Here is a 16,752-nt window from a genome sequence, read left to right as displayed (position 1 = left end):
AGACATTCTTGCCACACAAAAATTAAGTTATAGCTTCAGCATATGCTGAAGACATATTGCATTTTTCTTGCGCTAGTTAGATGGTTTTCCTGTATTCAAGGCTAGGCATGATATATGAAAGGCTGTGAACATTACTGAGAGAGCTGACATACTACCAGAGCGTTGAACAAAACATTAAATGGCATTAATTTAACTTTTTTAAATGATGTATTAAATCAAATGTGTTGTGCTTTACTCCTTTTTTAACATGCATCCAGTTAGCTCCATTTCATTAGATACACCCAAGTGCCATATTCATATCTTACGTAATAATTTAATGTCATGCATTCCTGCTGTCGGTTACATCATGCTTTATGTCTAGAACATTTTGCAGTGTGCAGTTCTCCCAGTAGTGGAAACCATGTTGAATTTGCAACCCAAAGATTTATCAGTAAGTGCACTAAATAACTAATACTGAAATGAACAAGCAAATACACCTCCCTACTGCATTTGATCAGTTTTAGATTGCTCAAAGAAATAGTTTTGTGTCTGATTCTGTAAATTCCCCCTGATGTAATAGTGTTACTTGACTATATATATCATTTTTATTTTTTCCTCACCACTACTGCCAGATACAAGTCTCATTCAACCCAGTATTCATAATTAATTTATAAATTCAGAGTTTTGTCTTAAGATAGTATATATAGATTCTGCCGGACTGGTGAATGGCATTCCCAAAACTCATTCAATCATTCATCTTCTAAAAGGCTTAACCCAGTTCAGGGTCGGGGGGGGGGGGGGGGGGGGGGGGGGGACTAAACAGGAACAGATCACAGATTCTTCACAGATCAGAACTGGGCCTAAAGAATATTATGTTCTTATACACCATTTCAACTGGATTCTGTGTATAATTCCACCTTAGTGCACACAATTTAACATCCTCTCTCCTTGTCTCACAAAGGGGAGTGGCCAACATGTGCCCCAGCCTTTATGCCAGACCACTCTGTAAATATGGCGCTTGCATGTAGACTTTAATCTTTCCTGAGTAATTTAGATCAATGGAGGCTCGCACAATGTTTCCTCTGGTGCAATGAAAATGGATACTGCACTATACTGCTTTTAATTCAGACTACATCAGGTTGGGTATATATGGTTAAAGTACCTTCCCCCGCTCCCACCCTTAATGTACCTAAGAAGATTTATTTTGATGTACCTCATAAATCACAGCTGTGTGTTTGTGTAAGCTTTGGTTTCATACTATATGTTTGGGCTATGGTGAGATGCGTACATGCGTACATGTTTTCTAGTGTCAGTTTGAACCTACAAACCTATCATGTATAGACCTACTACAAAAAAGACCTACCCATGCTGTATTATACCTGCAGGCTTGGCTTGCTACATCAGCTCTTGATCATTCGTTCCCTCAGACTGAAAGAGAATGTTTAGGTGCAAGTGCTGATGTCATTTGGGAAGACAAATGACATCAGTCTTGTGATTGCATGATAATAACAGCAATAAGGGCAGTCATGGTCTGATGGCTAGGGAACTACTCTTGTGACCGGAGGGTCATGGGTTTGATTCCCAGCCCCCAGGACATGACTGAAGTGCCCTTGAGCACTGAACCACAAACTGCTACCTAGATGCAGGTCTAGGGCTGCCCACTGCTCTGGGCACGTGTGCACCACAGCCACCTAGTGATCACTAGTGTGTGTGTGTATGTGTGTGTGTGTGTGTGTGTGTGCATATGGGCACCACAGCCCCCTAGTGATCACTAGTGTGTGTGTGTATGTGTGTGTGTGTGCACATGGGCACCACAGCCCCCTAGTGATCACTAGTGTGTGTGTGTGTGTGTGTGTGTGTGTGTGTGTGTGTGTGTGTGTGTGTGTGTGTGTGTGTGTGTGTGTGTGTGTGTGGAGGACTAACTTCAATTGGGGAGGAAATCACAATTGACAAATATGGCATGTTTGTTTTTACATTATAATAACGGATCCTTAGGGATTTACAGTAAATGCATGTCTGTGTTGTTTAGTTTGTGCCCTGCCTTTAATGTTATACGTCTTTATGTCTTTGCTGTAAATGTACTAGAGATCAGATTTTTAGTTTGGATCAAGCTGCTTAAACACTATTATTGCCATGCTGAAAACTGAAAGCTGTTATTTACTTTCCTGTTATTTCACTTTGCCAATGTGAATCCAGCCTATAAAAATGAACATGTGTCAATATAACCCTTGTAAACAGAACAGCATTCAGTACAGCAATACCTGGTGGAAAGAATTTTTTTTCTTAACAGAACAGTAAAACCACAAAGGCATTTAATTCTGTCTGACTAGATGTAGAAAATATTTCTCACTAAATTTCTCACTCTGGATTAAAGCACTCTAATAGGAAATAATATTGGCTAAAGATAGCATATCATGCTTAATGCGAGGAAATCACAAATTAATTAGCTGAGCATACATAAACCATCTCATTAGAGAAGGCTGGCTGAGTCAGGTCTGATTCTAGTGATAAATAATAGAATAAAAAAGACAGATTATCAGACCAAAAAAATAAAAATAAAAACCAAGCAAAGCACAGGCGAATAACAACAGGATAACTCTCATTCCTCATTCCTCTGTTTAACCCAAAGGCCAACAGGCATCACCATACTGAGACAATAGCTCCTTGATGCAGTCCATGAGTTCATTGTCTGATCTTGATTTGGGGTGGATGGTTGTGAAATGGAATAGTGATGACACTGCACACAAGCATAAAGGACATTAATGTTGATTTCCTTTAAAGGGCTTCAAGGGTGACTTCTTATTTGTGAACATCATTGTCCTTTTTAATGCCTGCCTGTATAAAGACGTGTTAAGCAATTCTGGGGGGAAAAATCCCTCTTAAGTTGGGTTCAGTATGGTCATCCATGATGCGTGCACTGGCGTCTTTCAGGAAGACACAGTAGGTTTTCACAAGTTTGTAACAGCAGGTAATCAGTATCAGAACTTGTATCAGCACTGATGCTCCAATCTGTACTGCAGGGATAGTGAAGTCAAGACTCACTAGCTGGTGACAATACATAGAAATCTGTAAAGTGCTTTATAGCATAACGGTTTAAATTAGGAATGGATTTGCTTATTGACTGTGGGTTCCCTTCTAAATCTCATAAAAATTCTCATAACAATTATTAAATATCTTTATTACAGTATAATATTACAATTCCGTGTCAATGACATTTAATTGAAACATGGTTCGTGACAGTAACTGCCTAGACAGTAACTGGACACAAGAACAAAAAAGGAAAATGATAAAACCCAAGCTTTAAAAGCTCTCTTTAACTGACTGCCATCTGTGTGTATTTGGTAATGAGCTATAGCTTGGGAGAATGCTGTCTTCAGGTCTACCTCTGGACACAATCTAGTACTGTCAATGTTCAGAGCAGATCATCTTCTCCCATATGCTGGTAATACACGACTCCCTCTTAGCAACTGCCTTAGCAAAAACACATCTAAATGGCCTCTGGGCTTGTTTACTCGCAGCTTCAGTAAAAAAGTGCTCTGTTACACCATGGAGAGATTGGTCTTTATATATTTCTTTCTTTTTTTAATTTAGTGTGATATCTGCTTTTTTGTGGCGATAATTATGACAAATCACCTCTGTGCCTTTCCCCCTCAACATTATGTAGAACGATGGAAACCTTTATTTAATGTCTTAAAGATCAAGATCAATTTCGGCAAGCTAAATCCGTGTACTTTTCCCCTTCTTTATTCACCTGCATGGATGTATTGTTCTGCTGATGCTCAATGTGACAACTGAGTGCTCCCATATTGTAAGTGTATTATTGGAGTGTATTATGTGAATTCTTATCCCTGTGTTAATCAAACACTCCGTCAATGGTCTAACTGTAGTCTAATCCGTGGTGAGGAGTACACAAATGTTGTATGCAGTTTCAGCTTTTTTTGAGGGCTGTGAGCTTGAGACGTCAAAGCTGCGACTTAATGCAAATCTCAAAAGGCTGAATAAGTGGCACAAGGCATTATTCACACAACTCAGAAGTGTTTATTTCCCCCTCCATCTCTTCTCACTTCATCGCTTCACTAAGTGCTGATCTGTGTTTGAATATCGTCGGAACACTATTTCTACACCTTATTGAGTTACGTTGTGCGCACCATTTCACATCGCGCGTGGCGTACCTCTCGGAATGCTTAAGCATTCGGTTATCGAATAATCTGCTCAGCTGATCACCCGTTTAATCTCTGCAAAAGGCTTGTTAAATTAAGTGAATAATTAAATCAATTTGGGAGTCCATTGTAGCCCGCTGGCGATAATAAGGCTGACCTCCCAAATGAGTGCGACTTACACTTTGAGGTTCCGTGACTTCTTCGTCTTCACCTTGTGTGCTTTTAATATAGGCTCATCCTTATGCTTCTACATCTAGGGCTACTTTAACTTTGCATGCTCCATATTTCATTACATGAAGTCAAAGCGGCAGTCAACAGTCAAAACAGTAGTCATTATCTACTGCTATTACTTTGCATATGCAGTCAATTTAGCGGTATAACCGCACGGTTGTTCTCCCGTTTCATTTCCATGTCACTTGCAGGCCCCGCTCATGTTCTTCATGTCGAGGGCTGAATTAAACAACCGGCTCCATTGTGCTGCGGAATACTGAAGTATCCAACACACTGACTCCTGGTGTAATTATGAACCAGGGCCTATTAGCTTGAGTTTTGCTTGTAATGCTAAACAGAGGTGCTCCGTCTTTGAAGCCATAAACAACGACCTGATTCTTCATTCTGTCATGAAGAACACCGGCAGAACCCAAAGAGACTCCCCTTTCAGAACTAGACACTAAGATTAATTTCCCATACACATGAGCCAGCATTGATCTGTAAACCAGTTTCTTCTTTTCCAGTAATATAAGGGCTGTGGTTTGAATGTAAAAAATTACACTCTATAATAACCAATATAACCACATGTCATTAAGAGGTGTTTGGACCGGGCCTTCAAGCCAAGTAAACCAAATTAGGGAAGGACTATTATCTCTACTTTATTGTGGTAAGGTTTTTAATATTTCTTTTTCCCCCAGTAGTTGTTGGTCACAATGAGACTAAGGTGACCGATTCCATGATGAAAATGATGAAATGATGAAAACCCTGAGTTGAACATTTACAGGAGTCTTGCAGGTTTACAGTAGCCTTGCAGGATTGACAGGAGTCTTGCGGGTTTACAGGAATCTTGCAAGTTTGCAGTAGCCATGCAGGTTTCCAGTAGTTAGTTGCATTTCATTTAAGGATCTTCTGTATATTTATGCACAGATCATCCAAAAATGGCTTCATTAAATGCAGTGCTTTTTCCTGTCCCCATGCTTTCAGTGGGCATTTTCATTTAAGCATTTTTGTCTAATTTCATTACAGTTAAAATATTGTACTAATTCTGCATTCAACTTTGGTAGGTGAATTCTGGTGCTCTGCAGTCTGTTATAAATAACATGAACACTATTATTACAGTTCAGTAGTATAAGAGTTCATACAGCCTTATACTTTATCCTTGAAAAAGAAGACTTATTGAGAAGACAGAGAGTAAGTATTGCTTTCATGTATTCTACTTCTCTATTGACAATACTCTTCCAGTGCGGCTCCCCTGCCCTCAAGGAGCTGTCCAAGGTCCTGCAGTTTATCTGTGGTTTGTGGTTCTGAATTTCTTGAGGTGCAGCTGAGCATATGAATTAGTCAGAGACAGCCAGTTTGTGTTTGGGGTTGAGTTCCCTTAATCTCCAGTGCTGGCAGATTTTAACATTGTTCAGACCTTGCGATACCTACCTCATGTTCTAAGAGACTCCGTCTGTCTTCACACTGAGAATCAATTCACCGGAGTTGGGAAAAAATGAGATATTGCCTCATTTGGTTGCCCTTTGTTGGGGGGAATAATTCTTCTTTGCACAGAGTGTCTTTATAGCCTGATCCTCATTAACAAGAAGGTAAATTGAAAAAGGCAGAGATTCAGATCCATTCAGATCTCCACTCTGTCACCAAAGCCAGCCTCTGGGGAGGAACTCACAGATGTGCTCTCTGCTCTGTCCTGTTGTTTCACGGAGGGTAATTATTTAGACATTATTAGATCTGACAGGCACAACAAAACACATGGATGCTCCAGGTACTGAGAAAAGCAGGAAAACACAGTTTGTGTGTGTGTGTGTGTGTGTGCGTGCGTGTGTGTGTGTGTGTGTGTGTGTGTGTGTGTGTGTGCGTGTGTGTGTGTGTGTGTGCGCGCGTGTGTGTGTGTGTGTGTGTGTGTGTGTGTGTGTGTGTGTGTGTGTGTGTGTGTGTGTATGTGTGTGCGTGCGTGTGTGTGTGTGTGTGTGTGTGTGTGTGTATGTGTGTGTGTGTGTGTGTGTGTGTGTGTGTGTGTGTGTGTGTGTGTGTGTGTGTGTGTGTGTGTTTTTATGTGTGTCTTGCTCCCAAACTACCAAGATGCTCTTTCATGTTCTTTCCCACTTGCTCTTTCAGAATGACTTTGCCTGTAGTGATAAAACAACTATGTTAATTTTTCATGTCACATAGTGGAGCAGATCAATCTTTAGTGGCGGCTCATTCTACACTTCTGTCAGCCCTGACTTTCGATGCTAAACACATTCAGGAATAGTCCTGTTACAGAGGGCTGATTTCTTCTGCTATTACATTTATTGCAATTTTGAGTCCACCTTTAAGTTATAAGCTCTTTCCATTATGTTTGCATCTATAGAATTACTAACTGCCTCTTTCTTCTCCAAATCTTCTTACAAACACCAGGGGGCTGATATTGCACTTAGCAGTACTGTGATGGCCTACCAGTCATAACATTATTACCATTATTTCAAAACTGTGATGGGGTGTTATGCCCTAGTTGGGTCATTGTGAATGCAAATGACAAGAAGGTCCATTGAAATCTTCACTCAGTCGAACAATTCGTCCCAGTGTTTCTGACCTTCATTAACGATGACTAATTAAAGACTTCTCATTGGGTAAGAGAGGAGGAGAGAATGAAACATGATTATTTCTATTGTGCTGTTGCGCCATGGCAACACAGATATTAGCAAAATCTTGACTTCACCTTGAGATACAATTTTTATAACAAAGAGTTAACAAAGAGTGAAATTCACAAATTAATTATTTCAGTCAACTACATAGCTGCTTTTAATGTCTATTGTGTCTAAAATATATGTAAATTGTTTCGAGTTCTCCAAAAGGGGTGAACATTAAATGTACTTTCTGTTTTTATCTCGTTTTAAACATGTAATAGGCTAGTTCAGCTACTTCTTTAGAAGCAGAATATTCAAACTAAGCCCCTAAATAATTTTCGCTCCATTCAAAACGGCAATTTCTCTATAAAGTTTTGGAAAAGGTAGTTTCTGAACAACTATGATATTCATCAAACGTTCCAGTTTAGTTTTACAGCTAATCATATCATAGAGTCTGTTGTATTACAGTAAAAACTCTACTGATTTATCTTTTCGTGTCTTCAAGCACAATCGTGACTTATCTTCTTAGCCACGACGTAATTATCGACTATGAATTGTAATTAATGAGAAATTTTCGGGTTTTATTCCCACCCATCGTAGTAGCGACAATTACCATGCGAGTTACGTTCATTGTGTTTAATTCCTTCATCACAATTCATTATTAAAACACAAAAAAAAGCACAGGTCGTAGTTTATTCAGACCTTAGTTTGTCTCGTCGAGATAACCAATCATAGGGGATGTTCAATGAGAGAAGGCGAAACAATCCCGTCTCTTATCTCGCTTGTGTTGTGCGGTGAGACCAGGCTTTACATGCCAGAAATTTAAGAGTCCAGTCCACAGAATAGCTCGCCACGTTTTACACCGAGCGCAGTTGCAGAAAAAGGAAGATCTTTGAGGTGCGCGTGGATTGGATCCTCCGAGCTTGTCATTACGCGAGGATGCTGGGATGAAGGGACTGTTGTGTTCAAGCCACTGTCGGAGTATACCGCGCCGTCACAGAGCATATATGCAACTAGCGATTTGGGGCGGTCTTAGATAATGAATCATAAAAAAAGAAAGATAGTGGACAAAACAGGCCTATTGCATTGACTGAATTCGGACACTGTGGACTATTTGGAATGAAACGGTAGTCTAGAAATGAACACAGACACGCTTTCTATGTTGGGACTGTGATGACAAGCCGAACGAGAGTGGAATTTTAATTATCGCATTCTTTTTAATGCGGAATTTGTACGTCTGGGTGCAACTTTCCTAGCAGTGCATATTGACTCGACGATCCGTCATAGCTGTGTTTTTGTGTGAGGCACTTGTCGAGAAAGACACTTGGGGAATAACCCGAATTACCGCCGTAGCATACCGGTACCACGTCCTCGTTGTGTTTTACCACCTATCTAAAACAGACAATGTAAAATCTGTTGAAACTTTTGAATGAATTGCCCCGGTTTTTCTTAGCTCAGTGCGCAGTCCTTTTCGACAACGACGGCGACTGTGTGTAAATGTATTTGGAACTCCATCACTGTCTGATATCATTGTAGGGAAGTTAGGAGAACTCTCGTAATGTCGTTTTGTCAGAATCTCCAGCATAGTGGAGGCGAATGGGAAGCAGGGCCTGTTTGAATGCGTCTCCCAAACTTGCAAGACTGACCGATTAATGCATATGTCCGCAAGCGAAGGGTTTATTCGAGCTGCGTGCCATATTCGACGGGAGCTCCGTCGTCTTGTGGTCCGCGCTGAAACGGAGCTGTCCACTCAGGGAAACCCGCGAGTCCGTGTGCTCGCGCCCGTCTGCGCGCTGTGGGAGCTGTTCGCTCGCAGAGGGTCCTGACGCCGCTTTAGCCGAGCTCAATATTTCACCCTGTTACCGACTAAAATAGCCACGCTTTCTGTACAGCAGCCCATTGAGGCTGCGAAGCGGGGTTGTCGCTATCATCTCTGAAGGTAAGCAAACTCCAAACACTGGCTAATAGCACTGTCATTCCGTTGCATCTTTACATCTCAGCAAAATGAAAAAAAAATAAAAATCTGCCAAGTTTAACTTTAGGTGTAAATATTTATTGCAGATTTGTATAATAACACATAGAGGAGTTTTTAACAAATGAGTTTTAAAGGCACCACAAACGTCCAATGTACACACCAAATACATTACTCAGAGATATCGGTAACAAATTAAGCTGTTGGGAAAGTTAAGCTATTAAAGCAATTTAAACTTTCAGCCCCAACATTAAGTCAAGCAGTAATATTTAAAGCTCTGTATGTATACATTACTCGTTACTGTTACTTGAGGCAAAAGAGCGGGCCATCACGTTTCAAGATTATTGTCTGCTTTCTGAGATATTTAATTTTGGTCACCCTGATGGTATTCTGAAGCGTATATTTTTTTTTCGCCTGAGATCAGTTTTTCCAAAAGTTAGTCTTTGTCATTTTGGCTTGTGGACTTCGAATTGCCACATTTCCGAAATTAAAGTACACTGTAATGCTTTTTAAATACTAGTCTGTGTGGTTCCCGTGATAGTTGATGTTCAGACTGTAATTAGCAAGAGACATCACGCAATAGCTTCTTTTAAAGCTCAAGATTAGAGTCATTACAATTGTCTTATGTGTTTTGCATGAGCTGCAACTCTTACGATTATGGGTCGTGGTAAAACTCCAAACATCACTGGCATATCTAAACTTTCCTTAAACCTACCTATTTACTCCTCTTTCTGTCTTAAAATGGAAACAGGAAGTATCACGGTCCCTGAAGAATTTTATTTGTAGCTGTAGAATTTAATGGATGCCCTATTTCCATGACCTTATTTCTATCCTGAGATTTCCACGATTGCATATTGTGCTACTTGCATGACCCTTGGTGATTGAATAATAGTGTCCCCATTGATTATTAAGGTGAAACGTGTCACTGAATCTGACTTTAAGAAGGAACAAAGGCTTAACCCTCTGACAGTCACTGCACAATGAAATGCCTTAGTACGAGGATGTCGTGTCTAACAAGGAAAACTTGAATGGCAAAAGTCAGGGTTTCTTTTATCGTGTTTGCTAAGTCACTTAGACAATGCTGTGCAAAGTGTAATCAGCCTGTACTTTCCATTACCATGCAAAACAGATGCATTTTTCAAGTCAGCCGTACATAAACGCAGCCTTGCACTGCTTGTGTACATAGCGGGAGAGCTCGTGTTATGAAGTGCTGAGTGTTGGTCGTAATTACTTTGGCAGGAGCTTATGACGATCCTGAGCGTCAGGGCTGGGTGTTGGGATGCTCCTCTGTTCTTCTGAGGATGTTATTTGCTGCATGTGTTTTGTTTGTTTTTTTTTTGCTGGTGTGGTGTTTTGCTTTTGTTTTTGTTTTGCCCCAGTGCCACATGCTCAGTGTTGCTGACGCCGCTGCGTACGGATACACTTACATCCTGCGTCGCCCCCATATTCATCTGGCACCTCTTCATCCGCTCCTAGACACACGGGCAAGTGGACCAGGGCTCTTCCAATATTTTCCTGCTCCTGTTCCAATGCCCGGCTGCTTGGCAGATTGCATGCCAGTGGGATCAGAGAACTTTGTGTTCCCTTTGGACAGTTGTATATCCAGGGATCCACCCCAACCTCAATCAGAAAATGTGCTTCGCTTCCTTGTCAGCCGAACACAAACCTTTGTTATGCAAGTGGTTAAACATGTCCCTGAACTAGCAGGGCTCTTGCAAGGGATGACAGTTATACTTAATAGAAGATAAAAAAAAAAATGTTTCAAGTTATTTGTGTTTTTGTCAATGGTTGCTCAGCTAAATGCTTTAACGTTGACCCATGAGTGAATCGTCCTTCGGTTTATCTTAGCTTACTAGCATCAACGCGCTCTTCCTCTGAAGCGAACAGATTCCGTTCCGATTACTCATTCCCTCAGTCCTTCTCCCCTTCCCTACAGTTAACTCCACCCCCCTCATTCCTGCCTTCCCCACTGTCAGTGTGTTTACTCACCTCCCATTGGCTCTCCTCAGAGTTTACAGACGAGGCCCGCGGTTGCCACCAATGCACAGCAGAAAGTATAAGCAATGAGTATTTGTATCTAAATACATTCTGTGCTGTGTATGTAGTCATTTGGTGCCGTGGGCCCAGCAGAACACACAGCCGGGTGAGGAGTCACGGTGGGACACCACGAGGGTCCCACCGTATGACGCAGTCCTGTCGACACACTTGACGAGCTTTGCTGGAAACTCTCAAGGGGTGATGTTCTATCTTTGGAGCCATACTCCACATGTTTGAAGAAAGCATTTGACAACATTGCTCAGGGCTCTGCAGAACCTGTGGGGTGGGATTCCAGGAGCATGTTTTTATTATTGCAGTGTAACGCATGTACTTTGAGGTAGTGCTAAGCTTTGTGCATGATTCTTGTTTAACAAAATTAATACAGCAACACTCATGTTTCTGTAATGTAGAACTGTACGCTTTGCTACTGCTTATATTTTGGTTCCACTAGCTCACACGACAGCGTTTCTGCCCCAAATACACCGACTTCCATTACGAACTACAAAAACAAACCATAATAATCAAACAAAAAAAGTTTGTTTGAGGAAATTTCCCAATTGGATGGATATAGAGTTTGATTTCATGTTGGAAGTGTAGGGACCTGCTCAATGCCACAAAAGTAATTTCTCAATGCCTTTTGACAAATTAAAAGGCTGCAGTTTCTGGTTGCAGAACCGTGATTTTAGCTTTTGCCCGTTTTCTCTTGCAGCGGTACGACATCAGTTCCCATTGCTATAGGTCACTCTCATCGTCATTCGTGGGCGAATGAAGTCTAACACATGCCACTCTTTGAAGCACGTGAAGCCTGCCAATTCAGCATTTAAACAGCCACCCACGCAGCGCTGAGTGCTCAGTGAGAGAGCGAGTGAATGGGTGTTGCGTGGGTTTGGACTGTGTGGCTAGCACATTGATCGCATCGGTGTGGGGTAAGAGGAACCCTGCTATTTCTCCCACCTGGTTCCCACCTCTTTTCTTAGTAAGACTATAGCTTTCTGCATTCCCGTGGACCTCAGACAGTATGGACTCTACTTTGGTTTCCATTGGTAAAACTTTGCACCATGGAGGTGGAGACTCAGGAACCTGGATATATATATATCTGCTATTTCAGGCATTATTCATTATTTTTAAATGGCCCAGCTGGCACAGAAGATTTGAATGAGATTCTGTGAGACTTTCAGACCTCAGCAGTATTTGTCAGTGGCACTATGTCTGCTTTTTCAGTTCATAATAGATTTCAGATCTTTGTTTTCAGCCTGAACAAAGACGTGGATCTCTGTGTGACTGTTCGTCATCCGTAACTGCAGGTCCGTGTGCATTTTGATGGGCCGAGTGGGTTTAACTCTACCTGGCTTCTGATAACCACCTCCAGTTCCATGGTCCCTGGAATGGTTGTATTCACACTACCTCGACTGAACCTATTGCCTCACCTGGCTTAAAATATACTGTGAAGAAACATTTCATCACTTGCAATCACTGGACCTGTCTAATTTGCAAACTGGGCACAGCTAGACTCCACCCCCACCCCCCTAACACCCCATGGCAACATAGAAACTCTTTGTATTTTTGATATGCTTTCTTTTGCTGATTTTATATTTCCCTTTTATCTCAAACTTATTATATTTGTTCATACTCTACTGCCTAAGGCAGGTATCACCAAATGGCGGACCGCGGTCCGGATCCGGACCCGAACGCCGTCCTGTCCGGACCCAATCACATTCCTGATTAACTGGATACGGACCCAAATGCCAAAAAAATTTTAACGGGAGACTATATTTTAAAACGGAGAATTTATTTTTAGACGAGTGTTACGGTCACCACCCATTTGAGTGTTACGTTCAACCCCCCCCGCTCAACAACTTTCGTTCGCCACCCCCCCCCCCCCCCCCCCCCCCCCCCCCCGCTCAACAACTTTCGTTCGCCACCGCGAACCCGGACCTAAGGTCTGAGCTATCTGCCAAAAATGGACCGCGGAAAGATTTAATTGATTACCCCTGGCCTAAGGGATGATGATGATGCTACCTTATACACAACATATCAAAGGCTTGGCGTTGTGTAGCACATTAAAACAGATTAACACATACCAGTGGATGTCTCACAGACCATAACCTCAACCCCTTTATCAAAGTCTTGACAGGCAAAGTGTCTGCACATATGCACAAATGATCCATATATATAAGATGCAGAGGTATTAAAGTCTTTAGTGTAGGACACAAGGTTTCCAAAGAAACAAAGGGCATTTCAGAAAGAGGTCCTAAGAGGTCCTAAGAGGTCCTTCGTTGGCTGTGCAAGCAAAATACTTCCACAGCTCAGCTTACACAGCGATGAAGGATCGCTGTCTGCAATGAAACATCTGCTTAATGTGGAAACCTGACATTTTGACTCCTGCAGCGTTATTTTATACAGAGTAGTATACATGCTATGCACACACACAACATATATACCATTTATGTACACACACAGCATAACATAAGGGATGAAGGTGTGCCATATATTATGGCGTGTGTTTACATTATATATGAAGACAAACTCGGCAGGTCATTCAATGGTTGGAGGCTCCAGATGTCTAATGTGCTAATTTTTTATTATAGATTCAAGTGAGGCTGTATGCCATTTCTAAGAGCACCATTTGCATAAGTGGAGTGAGTTTTAATATGGCATTCTGTAGCTCGGAGCTTAATGACCTCCCCTATTGCAGTGAGTCACCGCGTTACACAGGACTGTGGATGGAGCGCTAGCTCCATCACCGAATGCTGTTTTCTTCTTCTTTAACATTCCCATAGGCCCCACAGATAAGACGTTAATGGAGGGGTTTGAGGTGTGAGCGTGTGTATTCAAACTTTGATGTACATGTAGTCATGCATATTTGAACGCGCTTCTCGCGGCAGAATGACTGTATGCTATGAGTGTGATGGCGAGACTCCATAGACCTCATTTATGGCGAGAGTGAATCTCTTTATTGTATAGAGATTGATTGACAAGAGCTTCTTATGGGACAGTTCCTCTGAGATTACAAAGCAGACGTGTGACTGACTGAGGCCGGCCGAGATGACAGACAGACCATGTATCCGTGACAAAAGCAGATGCTTGTTCTGATTCAGATGCTTGTTCTGATTCAGTATGAGGCACGGGGCTGATAAATAGTGCATTTACATTCTGAACTTAGCAATAATTAGAATTTAGCATGTTGTCAGTCTGGCCTATTTCCGTTCTAAGTTTGCTTCATAGCCATGCTGATCTAGATCAGAATGTCTTTGTGGAAAATAAGGGGGAGGACTGTCAAACAGATGGCTGAGGGACTGGAAGATGAATGTTGATGCTGTTGATGTATTACATTAATTATTTGTTCTGTGTTTGTGTGGATTATGGTATTTGAACGTAGTAGCACCTACCGTGCTAACAGTTCCTAAGTCGGGTATAGGAACCTCAGTGTAGATCTGATATGGAAATGCAGGCCTTATTTGTCGAAACTTCATGTGAAGACATCAGAAGAATTATGAAGTAAATGTGTAATAGATGTCCCATGGAAGAGGACACCAGAATCTGCTATGTCTGACTGCATGTGTTTACTGAGATTCCTGACGTAAGAAGTGCAATACTCTTGAATTTGTGTTACCCTATTTTTTTTCTTTTTCACATTAATTTTTAGTTTTGTTGCATTATCAAGGGAGCAATCAAATGAATGATTCCCATTATGCAGGAGTCTCTTCTCTCATTAACATCACAGTACTCATGAGCAGCTTTGGCTGGTATATTTTCACGCCAGCACTCACACATCCATTCACAACATATAGTCAGTTTTTATCCACCATTTTCACTGTCATTTTTTCATTGTTTGTGCACTCGTGCTTTTTAAAGGAATATTTCAGGTTTGAATGGCTCTTGTAAATGTAAATGTATTCCTTTATAAAGTCTTTCTACAAAGTCCAGAAATGGCTTAAAAAAAGCATTAAATTTACACTGAAAAAGCTTAAATGTGCATTACTGCCTGATGGTTAAAAGGAAGAACTTTATTCTGTACTTCACAACTTCAGTGTGTACACTGGGGTCATTTGAAATCATTCACCATTCTGCCTTTTTGGGGTAATAGTGTGGGGCGTTATTCCTTTCATTGGTGTCTCTTTTCTACTAGAAGGAAATAAACTATTCTTTCTCCATTGGCTGGTGATACACTATTTTATATTGTTTTATATGAATAATATAATTATTTATTAGCTATTTATGCAATAATAATCAGGTTGTGAGAGTTGTTTTTGATATGAGCAGTGACACAAGTCTTTTTTTTGTGAAACACAGATTTTATTATCTTACAGTTTGTTATTCAGAGCACACCAGTACCCTAATCTCCTCCTTGCCAACAGGGTGTCTGTCAAACCGTAGTGGTCTCCTATAGCCCTATAGCATGTTAATGAGAGCTAAGCAAGGTAACAGAAAACAAAACATGTTCTACACCTCTAATCAGGACGTTTTCCCCGGGCATGCAGTGCTCGGCGTGTTCATACCCCCATGATGCACTGGACTGCTGATCTCGGTGCAAGCGTCTCCTCTTGATGATGATGAGAGTGAGGTTGGAGGGAGGTGGGTAGAGGAAGGGGGCCACGGAGAAGGACAACGAGAGAGAGACGGGGCCCGGGCGGTGTAGTGGAGGTGCTCCAATGAGGATCTGCACCTCCCAGCGTCTCTGACTGGCTGCCTGACAGGAAGCTGGGGAAAGGTGCACTCTTCCTCGAGTGTTACCGTTGGAGAGATTAATACACTTTCCCAATTACCTCAGACGGGGGAGGTGTTGGATTGGAGTAAATGTGACGGGCTTAATATGCTGGTTAAGACACCGCTGCACAGCATGGCCTAGTTATGCAGTCTGTGCTGGCATCAAGTATCCTTGTTTCCCATGTGTGAGTTTAGGAGCCAATTAACCAAAAGGAATGACAGTCCAATACTCTTAAGGATGTAATCACTGTTCTCCCAGACTTTCAAAGTGACTTTGAAAACACCAAATCGTGCTTAACCCCTTACACTCCAAGAACATGCCGGCAGGCCCAAACTCTGATTCCTCACTCTTGTAACTGCATACCTTTCATATTAGCTTCAGTAGAGTTGCTGAATAATTCACAGTAGTTGCTGAATAAAAGACCTTAAGATTAATGGCTAAGATACTGGAGTTTGGAAGTTTAAGGTTCGACATTTTCTCCAGCCAAAGTAATGTTTTTGTTTGGATTTCTAAGTGATTTTATAAACAGGCAAATCTCCCTATTTTGTCTTATTTACACTGTTCTGTACAGCCGATGCTTTTAGTCTGCAAGCTTGCTGATGATGATGATGGTGCCTTCACTCTAACTACGCTTGCAGTGTGTTCCCTCCACAATGGCTGTAGAGCTGTTTTTGGGGCAGTTGCTTCCTGCCATTCATCTTCCTGTCCTCTCTGCCTGTTACAGTGGCACCTGGTCCCCATCCCCCTGCTACCACCACGATATGCCTCGGGTTTCCTTTGCACACACACACACACACACACACACACACACACACACACACACACACACACACACACACACACACACACACACACACACACACACATACATACACAGCTGATGATTCCCAAGGACTTGAACAGAAGTATCTGGGTGGTGATGCGGCAGCGAAAGCCATGCGGTCTCTCGCATTTGTTAACTGTCACACTGGATTGCCTGGGGCTGATGTCTAAATATGGATCCTTCCCACTGGAGGGTAAGGGATGAAACCGACTGTTGCCCCGCCTGTAGTGCCGAGCAGAGGGCCCCGGTCTCAG

The 16,752-nt window shown here is 41.8% G+C and overlaps 1 protein-coding gene across 1 annotated transcript in view; it reads left to right on the top strand.

The window, feature by feature from the left end:
- The first annotated feature begins 7,866 nt into the window (after positions 1 to 7,866).
- Positions 7,867 to 16,752, top strand: part of LOC143514067 (xylosyl- and glucuronyltransferase LARGE1-like) — a 32,487-nt gene continuing 23,601 nt past the window's right edge. The window contains 1 exon segment of the mRNA XM_077004844.1: positions 7,867 to 8,897. The gene's annotated coding sequence lies outside the window, so the exon portion shown is untranslated.

This window comes from Brachyhypopomus gauderio, chromosome 5 (genome assembly GCF_052324685.1).
Source record: "Brachyhypopomus gauderio isolate BG-103 chromosome 5, BGAUD_0.2, whole genome shotgun sequence".
NCBI lineage: Eukaryota > Metazoa > Chordata > Actinopteri > Gymnotiformes > Hypopomidae > Brachyhypopomus > Brachyhypopomus gauderio.
Note: the sequence above shows the minus strand (reverse complement) of the source record. Positions and strands in the feature narration are given on the sequence as shown.